General features: G+C 39.7%; 1 long non-coding RNA gene, 1 other non-coding gene and 1 pseudogene across 4 annotated transcripts; 1 reads left to right on the top strand and 2 right to left on the bottom strand.

Moving 5' to 3' along the window:
• The first annotated feature begins 1,847 nt into the window (after window positions 1-1,847).
• On the top strand, window positions 1,848-1,954 carry LOC141636631 (small nucleolar RNA R71). Its single transcript, XR_012541234.1, has one exon. It is a non-coding gene; the product is annotated as a small nucleolar RNA R71 (small nucleolar RNA).
• Window positions 1,955-5,653: 3,699 nt separating this feature from the next.
• On the bottom strand, window positions 5,654-9,634 carry LOC141626442 (uncharacterized). 3 transcript variants are annotated; one of them, XR_012536025.1, is made up of 4 exons: window positions 9,328-9,634; window positions 6,589-7,554; window positions 6,225-6,294; window positions 5,654-5,953 (listed from the first exon to the last, which is right to left on the bottom strand). It is a non-coding gene; the product is annotated as an uncharacterized LOC141626442 (long non-coding RNA). The 3 variants fall into 3 exon arrangements; XR_012536024.1 differs by having other exon boundaries at window positions 6,379-7,554; XR_012536023.1 differs by lacking the exons at window positions 5,654-5,953; window positions 6,225-6,294 and having other exon boundaries at window positions 6,335-7,554.
• Window positions 9,635-18,272: 8,638 nt separating this feature from the next.
• Window positions 18,273-18,371, bottom strand: LOC141635727 (small nucleolar RNA R71; annotated as a pseudogene).
• Window positions 18,372-22,307: the final 3,936 nt, after the last annotated feature.

A 22,307-nucleotide genomic window follows, 5' to 3' on the forward strand; every position in this document is an offset into this window, starting at 1 on the left:
GCTCTCCGAATAGAGCTACTTGAAGGTCATCCACTTTCTCCTTTCATATGGGTGATGTTTCTTTACCTATGGCTTGATCTTTGCATAAAGATTCTAACTTCTTCCTATCACTTTCACGGCTATAGTAATAGACCATGAAGCATGGCTCATAAACTTGGGGGGCTCTCATTGTTTTATCAAGGTTGAAAGTAATTGTCTCATCCCCTACTTCAAGTGTGAGCTTTCCATATTTCACATCGGATAACACTCCCACGGTGTGCAAGAAAGATCTTCCTAATACGATAGGAATTTTGGAATCCTCCTCCATGTCAACAATGACAAAGTCTACCGGGATGAAGAATTTGCCAATTCTCACGGGCACATCCTCCCATACCCCTAAAGGTATCTTCGTTGATCGATCCGCTATTTGAAGAGTGTTGTTGGTGCATTTGAGCTCTCCTATTCCTGGCCTCTTACATACCGAGTATGGTATGACACTTACACTTGCTCTAAGATCGCACAATGCTTTGTTGATTGTAGTGTCACTAATGGTACATGGGATAGAAAAACTTACCGGATCTTTGAGCTTTGGAGGGGAACTCCCTTGAAGAATAGCACTACTCACTTTGGTAAAGGAAACGGTCTCCAACTTTCGGATGGATTTCTTCTTGGCAAGAATATCCTTCATGTACTTTACATAAGCCAGAATATGATTGATCAATTCCGTCAGTGGGATTGAGACTTCTAAGTCGTTTACAATTTCCATGAACTTTCCAACTTGCTCATCAAACTTAGGCTTAGCTTGGAGACTTGGGAATGGAAGTCTAATCACAATAGGCTCTTTTTCCTTAGCCATCTCTTCATTCTTCTTCTTTAAAAGTTCATTGGTAGTAGGATCTACCTCCTTAGAGTTCTCCACAACTCCTTGCATGCTACTAGCACTTACAATATCTTCATCAATTGGCCTCTTCGGCCCCTCATATCTTGTACCGCTCCTCAAATGGATGGCACTAACCGTTTCATGTCTTGTGGGTGCGTTACCTTGAGGAGGTAATTGTCCCTTTTGTCTTTGGGAGCTGGAAGATGCTAATTGGGTCATTTGAGTCTCTAACATTTTGGTGTGGGCAAGTATGTTGATGATGATGATTTCTTCAGCTTGGCTATCTTTTTGCATTTGGGTGAAGAATTCTTTTTGGTTCTTTTGCATTTGGAGGACCGCTTTTTGAACATCAAAGCTTTGGTCATTGGATTGGTTGTAGGAAGGTTGATTTTGATACCCTTGGCTTTGGTTGAAAAATGGTCTTTGAGCTTGGTTTCTCATTGGAGGTGGAGTGTATGTTGGTTGAGGATTTTGAACATTTTGGCTTGTATATGAGAGATTTGGATGGAATTTGGTGTTCTCATTATAGTAGTTGAAATAAGGGGGACCACTCTTGTATACTTGGAAAGCATTAACTTGTTCATTTGTTCACCTACATTCATTTTGATCATGTCCCAAGGTTCCAAAACTTTCACATACTCCATTTAGAATTGAGAATGATGCCACCATAGCATTAACATGTTGTTTGGGTGATTTGGACTCTTCATCAAGCTTAGCCATGGCCTTCTCAAACTTCAAATTGATGATGTCGATATGAGCACTTAGTTGAGCACCCAATTGAGTGATGGAATCTACCTCATGCTTTCCTCCTCTAGTGGCCTTTCGAGGCCTACTATATTGGGAATTATGAACCGCCATCTCTTCGATTTTGGCCTATGTTTGATTGTCATCAACTTTGGTAAACCTCAAATTGGATCCCATATTAAGAACATTGCGTGAGTCTTCATATAAGTCATTCCAAAATTGTTTCACAAGGAACCACTAACTAAGTCCATGGTGTGGACAAGAACGACAAGTGTCCTTAAATCTCTCCCATGCTTCATATAATGATTCCTCATCCCTTTCCTTGAACCCGGTGATTTGGGCTCTTAACATATTAGTCTTCTCCGGAGGATATAATTTCTTTTAGAAGGCAAGTGTTAACTTCTTCCATGAATCAATACCAAGGGTAGACTTGTCTAGGCTCTTCAACCATTGCTTTGCGTTACCGATCAAGGAAAAAGGAAACAATACTCATCGGATTTGGTCTTGAGTAACTCCGGTTTAAGAAATTGCATCACAATAGTCACAAAAAGTCTCTATATGTAAATGAGGATCCTCACTAGGCATCCCTCCAAATTGACTTCTCTCAACTAATTGTATGAATGCGGATTTGGCAATGGAATTACCGGTTAAATGTGGTGGTGTAGGAGTACCGTTTGGTAGGTTCTCCTCGGTTGGTACGGAATGTGATGAAAATTTAGGCATTCTGGGTTGATTTTGTGGTTGTTTTGGAATTGGATTATCCTCTCCTTCTCTTTCAAAAGGTTTGACAAACTCAATGTTATTTGGTTGAATGTCCACAATCTCTCCAATACCTACAACTTTTGAAGTACCTCTAGCAACTCTTCTATTGTTGGTTAAGGTCCTTTCAATCTCGAAATCAATAAGTAACAAATTACCTTGTGATCTACTAGTCATGCAAAATATCAAACAACTAGAAAACAATTAGAACAACCTTGAGGAGATTGACTTCCCCAAGGTAAAGAAAGACACAACTAAAAACAGTTAATGAAAATCAAATCAATTGAACACCGTCCCCGGCAACGGCGCCATTTTTTGGTCGAGGCATTTTTGTGCTTAGTGCTTAGTCGTTGTCACTACCTAACCAAAACAATATTTATAACTTCACAAACTACTCTTAGTAAAGAGGTAAGTAAAGTTCGGATCCCAAGGGACGGGTATCGATTTAAGATTTCAATTGCAAGTAGCTATGTCTTAGGGTGTCACAAATTGGGTTGAGATGAGATGTAATCTAAACTAATCAACAAGATGAATGTAAATTAATGAAAACAAAGTAAATCAATAAAAGGGGCTTGTAACAATTGATTAAAGGCACTAGGGTGTCATGGTTTCATAAGGGAATCATGGAAATAGATCATTAGGAAGATTTGTGTCCCGGAGCCGAGACGGTCAAGACTTTGCAACACCTACAAGTCGACTTAGTCTCTTCCTATTCAACTCTATGCATGGTCTAATGAGGATCGAGTTGGTTTATGTCTTACAAGCCTCATTGAAAAGATAAGAGATGGGTAAAAAATGCAAGGTTTCATAGTCTAGAATTTCATCAAACATAACATGTGCATAGGTTGAAATCACAACGAGCAAGCAATTAATTATGAAAACATATTAGATTAAGCATAGATTAATTCCCATGATTGTTCCCCTAATTCCCCATTAACCCTAGCTAAAGGACTACTCACTCATGATCAAGTTTAGCATGCTAATAAGGTTGTCAATCATACTAACAAAGCAAAACATGTTGAATAAATGATGTGATTAACAATAACTAAACAAAGGTAAAAGAGATTATACCTACTTGAGATGATCCAAATAATAATGCAAAGAATAATAGAAGTAAACTTGATGATAGATGGAAGGTTGTCAGTCCTCCAATAAATTCCAAATAATCTTCTAATTACCCAAATAAAACTAAGAACAATTGAGAGATTAATGAAAGATTAAGATGTGATTAATATTGAAATGTGTATTACAACTTTGATTAAGACTAAATTAAGAGAATGATTATGATAAGATGAGATTAGATGTTCTAAGATGATAATCTACGTAGTATAGTAGGGTATTTATACTAAAATTAAGTACAAGGATTAGGGTTACTAAGGGCTTAAATGACGATTAAGACCCTAGGAGAAGCTTGACAATTTTGCTAATCCCGAGGGACATGCGCGGATCATGCAGCAACTCCCAGGGAAATCCGCGCGTCCTTGCCTGAAGCACAGTTGGTCCTGTAAGAAGATCCGCTCGGGCTGGCTTAGAGGCGCACGGATCCTGAGCTCAGGACGCTCGGATCCTGGTACAGGGTTCTTCTCTTGTTCTTGGCTCCTTAACAATCTGTGGGGATTGTCTTGGGGATGCACGGATCTTTCATCATTGCCAATTTCTCTTCATTTATTTACTTACGCTTCTAGTGTCGGTCTCCTCCTCGATGCTTGGTCATTAGATGTGATCCATTTAGCTCCATTTTGCTCCATAAATGCAAGGCTAGCAATCCTCTCCTACCAAGGACACAAAACCTCGAAGAATATGCAAAATGGGAAACTACAGATAAGAAATGACCATAATATATGCTAGAAAGCATGGAAACGAGGTTAATTCGGGGACTAAATGTGCTCAAATATGAGTCACATCAAAATGTTCACATGTTAGGTTGAAACTTTTGGATGTGCATTCATGCGTTAACCCGTTTTATCAACTTTTGCACAAGCAACCATGATCGATCTGTAGAGGCCGCTAACGCAGGCGGGATTGTGTAATATCCCGTATTTAATAATTATATATTTTATATTATATTGTTTATACGAGTTATATATGAGACGGAATAATATAATAATAATAATAATAATAATAATAATAATAATAATCATAATAATAATCATAATAATCCTAATAATCATAATAATCATAATAATAATAATAATAATAGTAATAATAATAATAATAACAATAATAATAGTAATAATAATAATAATAATAATAATAATAATAATAATAATAATAACAATTATTATTATTATTATTATAAGATGATAATGATAATAATAGTAATAATAAGTAGTAATAATAATATCAATAATACAAAATACGATATATATATATATATATATATATATATATATATATATATATATATATATATATATATATATATATATATATATATATATATATATATATATATATATATATATATATATACGTATACTACTAACTACCTTATATAATCTACCCTACCCTATCCACCCACCTTATCCCAACACAATCCTCATCCTATCCTAACAAAATCAACCCCACAAATGAGAGAAAAGAGAGGACAGAAAAAGGAAGAGAAAATGGAGATTTTGTCCCTCCGCCTCGAGATCGTAATGGAATACCGATTTAAACTTGTTAATATATTATTTAATTAATACCATTGACCCGCCTCAACCTTGACCGACCTTGACCTGTCATCAACCACCACTCGGACCTCTGTTGACCGCCCAAATGGTGGTTTGACCAAGCCTTTTATTGGGTATTTATTGTTGATGGAAAAAACCCCTATTGCGTCGGTTGTAGAGGACCTTTTGCGTCGGTTTTGGACTGACGTATATCGAGGGGTCGTATTTGCTATGCATCAGTTGTGAAACCGACGCAAAAAGTTCACCATTTGCGTCAGTTGTGTTTTGAAAACCGACGCAAAAAAGCACTATTTGCGTCAGTTTTGTTTTAAAAATTGACGCAATTGTACATATAACCGACGCAAATGCTTCAACATTTGCATCAATTCTTTATAGAACCGATGCATTTTCTTTATTTTTTGCTTCATTTGTTATCATAACTGATGCAATTGATATTTTGTTTTAGGGCCAATTCATTTTTCTCATTTGTATCATTTCTTTCAAGAACCGACACAATTTATTAATGCTTTTTTTATATATATATATAAATTTGCTGTCGAAATTACATAAAACTCACAATCCGAAACCAAAACTTAAAACCAGCAACAATAAATCCAACCAACCATTAATACATCACATGTAAAACAAATTTACATCTTATTCAATCCAACAACGTTCCAAATACAATCCAAAGTACAAATAATCACACAAACTTCTTAGTTACTAAGTTAATCTATAATAAATATTCTCTAAATATCTAGTAAACTTACATAAAACTATATATCAATCCAAACTAGATGCCACAAACCTAACACAACTCAACGTCTCAACCGGGCATAATCAAGTCAATAGTGCTCGATCAGGGTAGTAAAGGAATACATCACATGGCAACCTAGTCTGCTCCAGTCATTGAACAAGCGAGAAGATAGCGAACAATATCCTGCAGCAATAACAAAACTTCATAATACAACCATAATAAGTTCATATCGCTGCCGTGAATGCCCTGATCGAGACCGCATACGTAACACGATGTCAATATTCGAGAGATGAAATAAAATTAGGCCAAGTAAAAACAATAGACAGTTCCATAGTCTACGGTACCAATGTCAACAGCCGGATTCAGCAAATTGAGCATCAATAATTACCTCATTAACTTTTGAGATAGGATTATTGGACCTGACACACATCTCTCACTTTTCATAAGTTATTACCTTATAATTCCGAGAATTAAAAGTGTTGAAGTGAAACCCCTACTCAAATGTCATCAACAACTCTTGTGATCTGTTTTCACAAAAAAAGAGGAAAAAAAATCTAGAATTAGTAAATATAAAAGGATAAATATTTCATTAAGGCTATTAGGAGCACCATGTTATTAGTTGGGTAATCAACGAGTAGAGTGAGTTGTGAGGCTGTTGAACCTGCCCCAAATATAAACAAAAATATTGATTCTTGTCTTCACAGAGGTTCAATATAGAAAAATTCTATCACGGGACAAGTTCAGAATGTTTTAGCTCATTAATTTTATGATAAATCATAATAAAAAGCATAGTAGAAGGTCAGGGAAGGAAGGATCACCTAAAAGTCTAGTAGTTATTAGATAACTATCGACAACCAGGTTGTCAAGAAAAGTATGAAAGTAGATGAACTTGTCCATACTCAAACAGACTCCAGGCTTTACTTTAACTTCATCATAATCAGCTTTAGTCATTAGTCCTTTCTCCACAATCTGCAACTTCAGAATGTCAGTATTGAAAAATAAATGAACAATCCTAATGACAGAGCCAAGAACATAACAAATATCGTTGATTTTAATTTCTACCCCCTTCGTTCCAATTATTTGTTTACCTTTATTTAAAATACTCCTTCTCACAAAGAATATAAAACGTAAGCAAATGATTGGGATGGAGGGAGTACGTCCTACCCATAAATGCCATGATTATTGGTGGCCTGGTGATCACAGGCTTACTGATCTACAAAATACTAAACCCTCAAAAATCAAAATCCCCATGATGTCAGACTGTCTCACTTGAATTTATCTGAGGTCATTTGGCTCATTAAAATATTGAAATTTCAAATGTTATCTTGTGGCATAACAAATTTTGTTCTAGGAAAAGCCTCCATCAAAATTCATCTGGAAAGTATCATCCATTTTCATGGAGTTCATAACACAGATGGTCACAATTTCATCATACTTAATGAGAATGCTGGAATTGGTAACACAATTCTCGTATCGGTTTCATCATAGGAGTAAGCAATAAGGAGTGCATAGCTAACAAGACAATGGAGACTTTAGCTATTATTTAGGTGTTAGAAAGTGAAAAGCTAACTATTAAATGTAGCACAATGGAGCAATGAGCCAATGACATCAACCAGATCATTAGCTGGTAGACTAAAGTAAGGAACCTGGTCAATTTAAAGAGAAGATTAGAGGATGTGATACTCCATATACCGTTACGGTTTAAAATGTGAAAGTTAACAGAAAGTTAAGACTTTAAGTTCCTCTTACTTCTTCGATATGTCCATCCAAATTATTCAAGTGGCCTAGCATATCAAATAGGAGAACACAAACATTAGCAATGATGTAGAACACTCACAAATAGCATCTGGAAGCTTTATAGATGGATTGGTTAAACTTATATTTTTTAGAGTAGCATGCATAACAAGGGTCAGCTGCTCAGAGATGGAGAATACTAAAACCATGGGAAATTACATAAAGTAGAAGGAAAGCAAGTATATGCAGTCACAGAAGCATATGCGCTCAGCCAACAATCCTATGATGTTAATAATTAATAGATGAGACTCGCAGCAACAAAGCAAATGGAAAGTACATGACAACCTTGTAATCTTGCATAAATTCATAATGAAAAACGGAGTCTGGATCATTGCTAGCAGCTTTTAAGAACTTGTCTAGTCCTTCACGAGTTCCATTGTCCACGATTAGTAAGAGGAAGGTGAAACATGTTTAGTATTTTCTCTATTCTTTTTCAAGATAAAGCTATCCGGACTAAAGTTGACCAAAGATTGGCTCCAAATCTATTATGAAAAGGCACTGAGAACAAATTTATATCAAGAAACCAATAAGAAGTTAACAAAGTTGATTTAATTCAGAGGAGAAAATTTCCCAAAACGTGACATAAAGATCTGTCTGTATGACATCAAGACGTGACTAACAACCCTAAGCTTATAAAGCAATGTAGATCAGTCTCATTTCCTGTTATATTACCCAACTGATAAATCAAAAAAGGTTGAATTATATACACAACAAGATTAAAAGTCAAGAATTAGGACCATCAATTGTAGAGATAAGCGTCTCAAAGACAAAAATATATTAAAAGGAACTAGAAGAAAATTGACACAAAAATGACGTAAGACAAAGTAGATGGCCATCAATTGTAGAGATAAGCGTCTGAAATCCTGGTTTATACCCACGACAAAGAATAGAAATAAATTATTGGTGTGAAAGAAAAACTTATCCACTATGAAAACCAAAATAAACATTGATTCCTCTCATGATTCCCTTTGCCTCTTAACATTTCAGTCAGCGTTTTCGAGTATTTAACACAGGTAACAACTAAACAACACAGCCAGATCCCCTTAATCGTTATTAGGAAACGCATAAGTGGCCCAATCACAACTCAAGCTGATAAAGTGTTAAGTAAGCAGCTTAAAAGTAAGACGAACAACGACAATCAATCGATTTAGGGTGTGTTTGGATAGCAAAAGTGGAGGGAAAGGGAGGGGAGGGGGAAGGTGGGAAGAGAAAGGGAGGTAAGGGAAGGGGAGGGCAAATGGGGAGTGGGTGTTTGGATACAATTTCCTTCCAAATCTTGCCTATTGTGGAGAGATTTTGATATGCCTTGGAGGAGGGAAAATGTATCCCTCTAAATCTCTCCCCCTCCATTTCCCTCCACCCTTATTTGCTATCCAAACAAGGGAGTTTAAATCCCATACTCTCCCTCCGTTTCTTTTCCCTCCAAATCACTCAATCCAAACACACCCTTAATCTACAAACTTATTTCACATAACAATTGTCCAAACACTCAAGTAACCCAAAAAATCGAAAACTTGAATGGAAGCGCTATTATAAGTTCAGTAGACTGAAATAAGGGATGTGAAAAGAAAAAGAAGAAGAAGATACCAAAAGTTTGGGTTTCCTTTCCCCCACATTGACAATAAGGGTATGTAGACACAGCAAACAACAATCCAACCAACAGAGATAAAAGATCAGGGAGAAGCAAACAAAAATAATAAAGTAAAAACAACTTTAATCTAATAAACCTCAAACGAAAAGAAGACTGAAATGAAGAACTTGACCTTACTGGGAAAGAAGAAAGTTGCCAATTTAGGAGTTAACAATATATTTCAGAAACGAAGAACAACTCATCGCATCCACCAAACCACGTCCAAAGAGACGGCATCCTGAAAAGAGCAAAAATTCTACAGGAGATGAAAGAGGACTCCAATCGAAGACGATATGGGAGAAGGAGGTTCTCGCCGGCGACCTATAAGAGAGTTGAGCGGCCGTCGATGAGAAAGGTAAGGATGTGGTGGTAAGGCGGTGGAGTATTTTTGGGGATTTGGTGTCTAGAGAGCAAAAAAAAGGATGGGTTTTGTTGGGGAGTTGTGATCAGGGTTTTGTGATGACTGATGAGTGTGTTTAATCGGTTTTTTATTAAACATCATTTACATCGGTTTCAACTATAACTGATGCAAAAACATAATATCAAATAAGTCGATTTCGTAGTATAACTGATGTATTTGATCAAATACATCAGTTTTACTGAGAACCGACGCATTATATACGTCAGTTTCTTTGAAAAACCGACGCAAAAAGCTTGACTATAGGGCGAAACTGCATTCCCGCAAAAACTAAGTACTTTTTGCGTCAGTTTTTGTAGAACCGACGTAAATCCACTGACGCAATAGGTGTTTTTTCTACTTGTGTTGTGTAACCGTCATAAGACGGATTTTTGACCCACCTTTCATTTCTGTCTTGGGCTGACCTTGAGTGGGTTGTGTCGTGGGTTGAGTGGGGGTTGAAGTGGTGGTAATGGGAGGTGGAATAGGTGGTGTTAGGTGGGCGAACATGGGTGTCAAAAGGAGTTACACGGGTTAGGTTAGTCGGGTTATATTTGTGTGTGTTGTTGTTGTTGGTTATGGTGGTAGGCGTGGTGGTTGCTGGCGGCGACGATTGTCAGGGGCACCCTAGGGTTGTTGGCGGCGACCGGTTGTGGTTGGGTCGTGTGTTGTTGCTGTTTGGTGTTGGTGTTGGTGTTGTTGTTCATTGTTGGTGGAAGCCATGGTGGCTTTCGTTGCTGGCCGTGGCCACCTTGATTGGTGGTGGTGGTCCATGGTGGCAGCCACCGGTGGTAGGTGGTGGTTGGCCGTAGGTGTTAGGTCGTTTTGCGGGCTTTGGGTAGCTTTAAGATGGATTTTTATTTAATTAATTGAATTCGTATTTAATTAGTAATTAGATTAGTTAGTAATTATATTTAAGTATCATAATTAGGTGGCGAATTTATGGAGGAGCATATTTGTATCTGGTTGCTTTATTGTTTAGCGGGATTTGCTAAAACATAGGTTTATCCTACTCAGTTTCGATATTGTGTATATTTTTCAATGGGTCATTTGTCATTACTTCCATTGGACGAGTCGTATTGCATCTCATATTGGTATTTGAGGATTTCGTGAATCTCATATGTGTTGGAATTGACATTTATCGCATGTTTGGCATATCATGTTGTATATTGTGTATTGCATATTGTGATGGTTGTATATGTTGGAGGTTGGTTATGATATTGTGATTGTTATGGAGACGGAAGATGGTTGGGAGACCGTCTTTGGCTTGAGTCGCCTCTTGGAGGTTCCCACTCCAAGAGAGATGTGCACATTAATGACTTGAGTACAGAGGGACTCGTGTGGTTGAGACACGACGTCTGGCAGGGGATCCGGTTTGTTTCCGGATCCGGTACGTCTAGGGGTGTCCCGATACCTATTTGCGGTTGTTGGTATGTCTGGGCATGTTCCGGTACCAGTTTGGTTGTCGGTACATCTGGGTGTGTCCCGGTACTGTGGTGGTTGTGGGTACGTTTGGGTGTCTCCCAGTACCATCGTGGTGATTGTTTGATAGCGTCATATTCATATCATAGTCATGTTGCATACTCACACACTTTGAGTTGTGTCTCACTTTATTTAGTGAAACTGACGTTTGTGTATCTGTGTAATTGTCACCTTTTTCCGGGATGGCCCGTGTCGATCCATATGATATGGAGAGTAGGTTAAGTATAGGTTTTGCTTGTTAATGTGATCGGGATTTGGGCCGGGCCTTGGACTCAGAGTCGAGTAGCATAACATCGATGACTAAGATGGTAGTCGACATGTAATATGTATAGTTCACATTTATTCATTTGTTTACATTTATGTAATCACAAAACTTGTTATTTCTTTAAATAGTTTCTTAATTGTAATTTTGATTTCACTGCCTCGTGAAACCGAGACGGTAACATTTCCTAATTATCTTGGCCAGGTAAGAAGGGGGTGTTACAGATTGGGTGTCCGAAAAAAGGGCTTCCCAATTCGTACCCTCACCCTTTAATCAGAACCTTTGGATAGTGGACGACCTCATCCAGGGCAACGAGAGTCATTCTGCAATAGGATGCTTAAAGGGGGACGAGTCCTTATCTTTAGTACCTACGTCAAGCACCGCTTTTTTCTTCATTTGACCGAGGTACAAAGTGGTTTTGAACGGCTTCCAAGCATCCCATAATTTTTTGTTGGCGACTCCGAATATCTCTGTATCGTTTCGGGACATTCATCGAGACGAAACCGACCGATCTAAAGCGATCCGGTCAAAAGCATTTTTATACGTCCTCGAACATGGCTTTCGAACTGTCGCATGTCCACAGATTAGTGTGCGGGTAACCCATGTCCACAGATTGGCGATACCGCTAGGGACAACTAGGACACTTGTGTCATTGTGAGCTTTAGATGGTGAAACTCGAAGCGAGGTCGGGGTTAAAGTGCATTAATTGATATTATGGGCATATTTCGGGTTACTTGTTCGGGACCACAACCTAACCTTTATCGACCAATCGGCTCGTCTTGTCGGCGTGATTTTTTTCAACCCCGCGTTTCGACTCCCGATTGCATCAAGTATGCTATTCACGATACACATTTTATTTCGTCAAACAGCTTTCACTTCCTACGTGAACCAGGCAAGGGCACCAACCTTACACATTTTGTTTGGATTGGCATCCCTCTCGAAGATCGAGGATTGATCGCTTGGTGTATAACCACTCTTATCAAACCAAAATCCGTGTCAGCATTGAGCATAATATAATGAACTGTGAGTGCTTATGTGCTATGTGATCATCATAAGTCCTCCCGTTTCATCTCTAAAACATACAAAAACATCTTTTTACGGTGTCGTAATGGCCATTTCAAAATAAACTCGGTCTTTTGCCGACCGTTGCAAAAATAAACATTTTTACGCCATCATAATGACGATTATTTGAAACCTCGGTCTTCATAACCATTGCAAAAATACCTTTTTACGCCGTTATAATGACAATTTCAAAACCTCTGTCTTTTGTCGACCGTTGTAAAAACACCTTTCTCATACCGTTGTAATGACGATTTCAAAACTCGTTTCTTTCACAATAATTTCAAAAGCACTTTCGCGCCGACATAATGGCCATTTCGGATCACAAAAACAACGCACCGTTTTCAAAAATATTTCAAACCCTTAAGACGACGCATTGTTTTCAAAACCGTCTTCGAAAGCAACGGATTATTTTCAGGACCGCAATAATTTCAACAATTTCAAACCTCGATGTTCAGAAACACGCAACTTTTGGATTTCGAAACCGACTTAGAAAACAACGCACCATTTTCAAAGCCATCGCAACTTTATCTCAATTTGTCTTTTGAAAATAAACTTAAGACAATCGTTTCGACCTACCAAACCGGTTCCCGAGAATTCCTATTTTCGGAAGCCGTCTACAAACAAAGGAATCTATTTTTGAAAATTTCTATTTTTGAAATATCAGTCCTTCACTCCAATTTAACCCTGTGTATACCGAGTTAAAACAAACGTACTTATGGGTCTTCACTTATGAGTCATCTCACCGTCGAGACCCGTTCAACGGCATCACGCCATTATGTTAGATTTGAGTATTGTCGACATTGTGGCACCAACAGTCGAGTCAGCACTGAGGCACCATATATGGTCACCCTCGTCTTGTCTTTCCACGATGCATGTGTCGGATTGAGATGTAACGTGAGCCATTTTTCTTCCTTAGACGATGGCTCCATCATCAGTTTCGTCCAACAGCAAAGACAACAACAAAAAATTCAGCACTAACCAACTAGCGAGTCTGCTCACCGCTCTCAGAGTCACTCTGGACCGTTGGGATCCGTATTGACACCTTGGAAAGTAAGGAAAAGGAAGCTGGAGAGGATAACCCTCCATTTTTCACTGAAACTGATATAAGGCTCAAACTGTTGGAAGAGCAACTCCTACCCCGGGGAAACAATATCCACATTGAGAACAATTGCCGATTTGAACCCGTTGGGGACCAATTGGTTGATAACTTTACCCTAACTGATGTACCCAAATTCAAATGGTTTGAGGATCCTGTTAACCATATCCGAGCTTTTAAGGATTACATGTCCATCAAAAGGGTCGAGCATGAACTCTTCACCAAGATTTTCCTGTCCTCTTTGGAACCAATCCCTCGTTAATGGTACTATTCCTCTGACCCAAAGCGTACCACTACTTGGGATGAAGTTGTCATTGAATTTGCTAAGCAATACGCCGACAACGTTTATATTCAAGCCAACAGCGGCACCCTTGAGGTGGTAACCCAAAATGACAAAGAGGGATTCACCGAATTCCCAATCCGTTGGAGGAGGGTAAGCACCCAACTAGTGAGCAAACCGAGTGAAGCAACCTTAGTGAAGAAATTCGTAAACAACCTTCGCCCAGTGTATGCCAACCTTTTTAGATACAAAAACATCAAAAATTTCCATGATCTGCAAATCCTGGAAACCCGTATTAAGGATAATCAACACAGAGGCGTTGTGGCCAATACCATTGGCTGAGGCTACTAAGGTTCTACGACAACTGGAACCCGTACCTATGGTCAAACCAAAAAAATTGATGAAGTCAATCTCCTAGAGCCAACTGCAAAGAAGGATGAACGTCCTCAAAGGACATTCACCAACTTGGGATCAACATATGCTAGTGCTCTGAAAAGGTTAATGGATCAAAGGAAGCAGCAACCGATTGGTCCCACTCCGGACCCACCTGAAGCAAAGATAACCCGTTTCTGGAACCCGAACGCCTATTGCCAATATAACCAAGGCAAAATCCATGACACCGAAACCTACTGCTTAAACACGCCATTTAGCACATGATTCAGAAGGGCCAACTACCCTTACCCCCACCTGCAAAGCCAAACAACAAAACAAACCCCTTGGGAATCCATGCCATTTCAGATGATGAACCAATTATGGGTTGTTCGCACCTCATCCTACCAATTGAAAATGAAGTCAACGCCCTAGGGGATGACCTTCCCGACGGTATGCTCATTTCCAGCGCCGCATCCATGCTTGCCATGTTTCAACAAATCGAAAAAACCACTGTTAGTCTCTCAAAAAGAATTACCCGGATCGAAGATGCTCATCTCCGAGAAATCTTTAACCCACCAACACCCACGCCATATCTAAGGGAGGGTCCCCCTAACACCCAAAACTTCTGATTCCAAGGTGGACCACCTCCACGTCCATTCTGGCATAGAAATTACCCACTAAGGAACTCTCTCTCAAGGTTCGCTCGTGACCCCGAAGTCAATGGCATTTGGAGAGATGATGTAGATGACATTTACATTACTCTGAAAAGGGAAAGCAAATTGAGGAAGTTGATCATCTCACCCGATTTGGACATCCCTACAAAAATCCAAACCCAAGAACGAACAATACCCCCAACATGGGACGATCAAGTCATCCCAGACATTGACAACCAACCAAAAGTCCAACAAAAATTCATCGTTAGACAACTACAAAAAGCCAAAGCCGAAATATCCATCTGAAAACTGATAGTCACGTCATTCGAACAACGTCTAGTCCTACTCCAAGCATTGGGAAGATTGACAGTACCATCCACCACCTCACCTGATGAAGTGATAGCTCACATGACAAAATACATCGCTGAGTTAAGCAACCCCATCATCTTCTCCGATGAGGATATCCCTCCCTTCGAAAAAACCACAACTTGACATTATATATAACTGTATAATGTTTGAAGAGGAATGTACCCATGGTCCTAGTCGATGACGGTCCTGCTGTGAATGTCATCCCTCTCAAAATTGCATGCAAATTGAAAATTAAGGAAGCGGACCTTGTCCCAACCGACCAAGGAGTCTGCGATGATGACGGTACTCGCTGCAAAATTGCATGTTTGGCTACCTTAACCGTCACAATTGGACCCCTGGAAAGGTGAGATAATTTCCAAGTGGTCGACATTGAAACATTCTTTAACATGCACATAGGGCGTCCTTGGATCCATCACACCAAAGCCGGGACATCTACCCTCCACCAAATGATTAGGGTCCCCTTTGACGGGAAAACAATCACCATCTATGCATCCCCTATCCGCGTTGTCATGAATAAATGGATAGCTTCCCAAGTAACTGAGTAAATCAACGACGAAATGTGGGGATTCCAAGTTGTGAATGCCCTAACTGATGACCCAACATCTTTTGACTGCCACCCATTCTCAAACCTCACAGTCAGTTGCATCATGATGCACCACAGATATTTTCGAGGAATGTCTCTGAACCCACTAAAAGACACCTTTCCCCCATTGAAGAAGGCCAAGGTCCTCAACATTCCCTTCGGGTTAGGATATGAACCAGCTGACAAAGACGTCCAAGAAATAAACCTTTTCGTAAGAAAGCTGATGTAACTCGTATTTACGCACATTTAGTCCCCTAACTAGCCTCGTTCCTATGCTTTCTAGAATGCATTAGGATCGTTCCTTATCCTTAGCTTCCCATTTTGCATATTCTATGAGGTTTTGTGCCCTTGGTAGGAGAGGAGTGCTAGCCTTGCTTAAATAAAGCAAAGCGGAGCTAAATTGATCGCTAACGACCAAGAAACAAGGAGGAGACCAATACTAAAGGCCTAACTCAATAAAACAAGTGAATGGGAAATGATGAAGGATCCCCATGACCTCTCAAGGATCCCCACGAGTTGAGGGGCAGCCAAATGAAAGAAGAAGCAAAACTGCCTTTTAGGGCGGGCGTCCCAATGCCATGACGGGCGTCCCAATGTTCAGCCCGGGCGTCTCCAAGGCAGGACTAGCGTCCCACAGAGCAGCATGGGCATCCATCAGAGGCAGATCGTGCGTCCCATGCCAGGACTTGCAAGGCGTTGGACTTCATTTAAGGGGCTTAATCGTCATTTAAGCCTTTAATTAACCTAATACTTGTACTTAGTATAAATACTTCCTTGTAATGACAAGTTATTAAGTAGAAAATTAGAGATTAGATATCAATTATATTAATTACACTTTAATCCTTTCTTAATTATTGTTCAAGAATTCTTAGATCTAGTTGGGTAATTGAAGATTATTTGCGTTTATTGGAGAATTGACAACTCTTCATCATCAATCAAGTTTTTTTTCTATTATTATTTCCTTTCTATTTGTTCATCTTAATATTGGTACAATTTCATTATTCTTTACTTAATCCTTGTTTATTGCTTTACTCTTCCATCATGTTTATGTTTGATAAGCTGATTGACACTATTGTTAACATGCATGTTTACCATGATAATGAATGAGTAGTTCCCTAACTAGGGCTACTGGGGGATTAGGGGAGTTAATCATGGGGTAGATCTATTCTTAGTAAGTTCATATGAATGCTTGCTTATTGTAGTTTCAACTTATGCACATGTTATGCTTGATAAAATCCTTGATTGACAACCTAGCATGATTCTCTTATCCTTTCAACAAGACGTGTAAGACATAAACCAACTCAAGGCTTGTTAGACGATGCATATAGTTGAATAGGGAGGACTAAGTCGATGTAGGTGTTGCAAATTTGTGACCGACTCGGCTCCGAGACCTAAAACTTCCTAGGAATTGTAAGATATAAACTAACTCGACTCCATTACAACAATAAATTGCTTGCATCTATGTAACTTATTTATGTGATTTCATCATGATTCCCCTATGAACCCACGACACCCTAGTGCTTAAATCAATTGTTTACATACTCTATTTGCTTACATTGCTTGTCCTTTATTTATATACGTTTCCTTTGTTAAGTAGTTTAGATTTCAAATCTCAACCTCAACCCAAACTGTGGTACTAAGACATAGCTATTTACAACCAATAAGTCAATATAATATCCGTTACTTGGGATCTGGCCTTTACTTACCGCTCTACTAAGAGTAGTTTGTTGAGAATATAAATATTGTTTGACTGAGAGCTTAGACAACACGTTTCTCACCAAATCAAAATGGCGCCATTGCCGGGAACGGTGTTCAATTGAGTTGTTATCATTTGTTGTTTTTAGTTGTGTCCTTTTTAACCTTGGGGAAGTCATACTCCACAAGGTAGTTTTAATTGTTTTCTAGTTGTTTGATTTTTGCATGTCTAGGAGATCACAAGGCGATCTTTTGCCAATTGATCCCGAAATCGAGAGAAATTTGACAAATAATAGAAGAACTGTTAGAGGTACTTCAACAGTTGTGGGTATTGGAGAACTTGTGGACATTGGTATCGTCCAAACTAATAGTGTTGAGTATACCAACCCTTTTGCAAGACAACGAGAGGATAACTCAATTCCAAACCAACCACAAAATCAACCTACAATGCCTAAATTTTCATCTTATTCCATACCATCCGAGGAGAACCTACCCAATGGTACTCCAACACCACCCCACTTGGCCGATAATATCATTGCCAAATCCGCATTCATACAATTAGTCGAACGAAGACAATTTGGAGGGATTCCTGGTGAGGACCCTCATCTACACATGGAGACTTTTTGTGACTATTGTGATGCTATTTCCCAAACGGGGGTAACACAAGATCAAATTAGATGGGTATTGTTTCCTTTTTCCTTGATCGAAACCGCAAAGCAATGGTTGAAGAGTCTAGACAAGGCCACTCTTGGAATTGATTTATGGAAGAAGTTAGCACTTGCCTTTTACAAGAAGTTTTACCCTCTAGAGAAAACCAACATGGTAAGAGCCCAAATCACCGGGTTCAAGCAAAGAGATGAAGAGTCTCTATATGAGGCATAGGAAAGGTTCAAAGATACATGTCGCTCTTGTCCTCATCATGGGTTAAGCGAATGGTTTCTAGTCCAACAATTTTGGAATGGGTTGTATGAAGACTCAAAGAATGTACTCAACATGGGTTCTAATGGAAGATTCACTGAAGGTAACCGCCTAATATGGAGAGCTCGTTGTTGTTGATGTTGTTTGGCTCCTTCCGGCCAAAAATAGTGCCCCCCGTCAGTCTAAGAAAGTAACGGGCATGGGGAAGGTGGACCTGAGCGAGCTTTCGCTCGGGAAAGGTGGTCTGGGCCAAGGTCCGCCAAAGCTGACGAATGACCTTCCTAGGGGCGACAGTGGCGCCCGTAGAGGAAAGTTCGAGTCTAGTACCAAACTCCTCCAATGTCATCGAAAAAGTCCGGTTGAACAACCGAAAAGACACAGAAAGGCTAGTGGGGGAAGCGTCGTATGCCCCGGAGGAGAAGGTGAAGGAGCTGAAGAACTCAAGACTCAGCTCCCGAATGGTATGGCCACTCATAGTGATAAGTCCGGCAATTCCCATGCCCTGTAAAAGCTCACAAACAGGCTCATAGAAACCGAGCCTCTCAAGTGACGTACGACAAAGAAAACGCGTAGGGAGAAACTCGCAGTCAACTAAGTTATAAAATTAGTACGATGTACACCATTAACAAAAATTACCTGCGGGAACTCAGGGTGGGAGTCGAGGGTGTCGTCCACTCGAATCGTAACACGGCCAGCAGCAGGTGTAGCACGACCACGACCGCAGCCTCTAGAACCTTAAGTAGAAGACCGTCCACTGACGGTACGAGGAACTAGAACCGCTCTGAAAACAGCTGCGGCTGCCGGTGAAAGTGAAGCTGAAGCAGTGGACGCAGCAGAGACCACCACTGAGGAAGAAAGGCTAGCAGCAGTGCTAGCAACTGTGGCTAAAACGGAACTAGCAGCAGTGCTAGCAGGTGTAAAAACAGTACCAGTAGCAGAAAAAAAGAACACATGGGTACTGGTAGGTGCGGAGACGGTAGTATCAGCAGGGACCACCGTCTCAGACAGAGAAAAGGACGGACTGGCAGCGGAGCTCGTAGAAGGCATAGAGCTAGAATCCATCCTAGTCAAATAGGGCAGGGGAAACAGATAAGAAAACAGCGTGAAAACAACAGAGAATTTTTCCTAAACAGTCGAAGTTTTCGACTGGCATCCCTAACTTCCAAATTTTTCCTCAAAAAATTCGAATAAGACGGATAGACAGTGATAAGATAAGGGTAGCTGATGACAAATGCAGCAAATTAAGCAACAATTGAAGCAAATTAGGCATATGGCAGCAGGAAAAATCCAATTCACAGTCGAGAATTTCGACTGAAATTAACTCTAAGCGCAAATTTCCCATAAAATTCGAATTAAGCATGTAAAAATCAATGAGGTGAGGGAATTAATCATCAAGTATGGTAGATTAAGTATAAGAACACAATGATAGTCGAAAAAATTCGTCCGAGGATGAAAACCGAACCCTAATTCCTAATTTACTTCATAAAAACAAAATTAATGAAATTAAAATGCAAAGATGTATTGGAATTACTTACTTGATGATAAGGAACCTACAAAGAGCAATTAATCGACAATCAACAAGCAAATTGGGCGATTTTTGATCGAAAAACCGCGAAACCCTAAAACCTCTAATTGACCGTGTAAAGCAACGAGAATCAAAGGGGAAATAGAGGGAAAATGACGATTAATTAGCAATAAACAAAATGTAGGTGGTGGATTTGGTAAATGGGCAAACAAAATGGAGGATTTGGGGGTGTTTGATCGCAAATAATGGGGGTAGTCGAAATAATGATGAAGAAAATGAATTAAGAGTAAAAAGGGAAGAAGTTAAGGATACTCCCTGCACGTCATTTACAAAATCACTCGATCGAGTGGTTTAAAACTACTCGATCGAGAACTTCTTGTATGCATCCACTCGATCGAGTAAAAAGTTAGTCGATCGAGTACTCCCCTTTTCAGCTTTTGTCGATCGAGCAGTATAGAATCATTCGATCGAACAAATTTCGCTCGATCGAGTACAAAATTACTCGATCGAGCTTTTTTCCTTAGGTAAGCCTTTGAATTTGCGTATAATTCCCCAAACCTGCATAAAAACACTGGCAAAAATATACCAAAATACTAAATATGAAAAGTAACAGTCTATAGTCTTCTAATCTATGCTAAAAATGTCTAAACTCTAATTGTCCTAATTAAAAGCAATAAACAAATCCAAAAGAAATTAAAAATTGTTTATACAATTTGTTACACGGGGCATTTCCCCGCTCACTTCTCAAAGCAATTCTATAGCCCCTTGGAGGGCTTCTGACTGGAGGACGTCACCTCAGCAACATTAATCGTCCTCTTTAATTTCCATGAGCTTGAACTTGAATCGTTAGGAGGAGAATAGTTGACGTCCACATACGCGCGAACTTTTCTCGTCCTTACTCCCTTCTCACCAGCTTTACATCATTGCTCCCACTTTGACTGACATTAATCGCACAATAACCATTGACAGCTCCTTCAATATTTTCATATGTACCTGCAGCAAGGAAAACAGACGAACTCTCCTCCTTTTTGCTCTCAATCTGAGGCGGAGGGGTCACGATAGCAACACAATATTCCAAATTTTCATTTGGAGTGTCAATAATAGGGTCAGTAGAAGAGAGGGCATTGCAAGGCTGAGCTTGCATGGTAGCCCTTCGGGACTTAGACTGATGGAATATCAATTCCTCGTCACCAACCTGGAAAGTCAATGTCTTGCCCCCGACGTCTATCACTGCACGAGCAGTGAATAAAAATGGTCTCCCTAATATAATAGGGGTATGGGTATCTTCGGGGATGTCAAATACAACGAGGTCACCGGGAATAAAGAATCTCCCAATCTTAACAGGTATGTCTTCTATGACACCTAGTGGCCGTGATATACTACGGTCGGCCATCTGAACAGTCATATTTGTGCAATTAAACTATGTCAAACCAAGTCTCTTAGCCAGAGACAGTGGTAAGACACTCACGCTAGCGCCAAGATCATATACCGGGTTATCAATTAAGTGGGTACCAATGTGACACAAAATCGAAAAACTACCCGGGTCTGACTGTTTGGGAGGTAACTTATTCTGAACTAGGGCCGTCCCTACCTCGGTCAAAGCTACCGTCTCATGGTCGTTAATGTGACTCTTACGTGATAGAATTTCTTTCATAAATTTAAGGTAAGAGGGTACCTGTGTCAGCAATTCGGCGAATGGCAAAGTGACTTGCAAGCTTTTCAGGAGTTCGGCAAATTTGCCGAATTGTTGATTAGCCTTAGTACTCTGCAAACGCCTCGGGAAGGGCACCGTGATGGGTATCTCGAGCCCTTGTTCCTCTCTTCCAATGTATCAGTCCGATCAAGCTCTAAATACTTCGAACGAGACTTCTTTCCTCTCGAACGAGGTCTTCTAGACGATATTTCACTCGATCGAGCACTAGCAGGCTCTCGATCAAGGTCACCTTTATCAAAATCACTCGATTGAGCAAAATTAGTACTCGATCGAGTAGAATCTTCAACAAAATCATTCGATCGAGCTGATTTATTTACTTGATCGAACTCTTCTTTTTCCTGTTCACTCGATCGAATAGAATTTCCACTCGATTGAGTCGTTTCTTCAGCATTTTTACTCGATCGACCCCCAGAAATTAGGCGATCGAGTACTTTCTTTGTCGTCAGCTCCTTTTCTTCAACAGTACACTGTTCATCAGCAGTAATTACCTTCCTCGGGTCTAATTTCAGCAATTCCGGTCCCTCATATGAACGACTGCTCCTCAAATTAATTAAATTTACCGTTTCATGTGGATTTTTATCTGCTTGTTACTGTAAATGACCCTGCTTCATCGTGGATTGGTTCGCGGCTAATTGGGCAACTTGGGTTTCAAGTGACTTGATGGATGCATCTTTTTGTTGGTCACATAGTTGCCATTGCTTTGTC

The sequence above is a fragment of the Silene latifolia genome, chromosome Y (genome assembly GCF_048544455.1).
Source record: "Silene latifolia isolate original U9 population chromosome Y, ASM4854445v1, whole genome shotgun sequence".
Lineage (NCBI taxonomy): Eukaryota > Viridiplantae > Streptophyta > Magnoliopsida > Caryophyllales > Caryophyllaceae > Silene > Silene latifolia.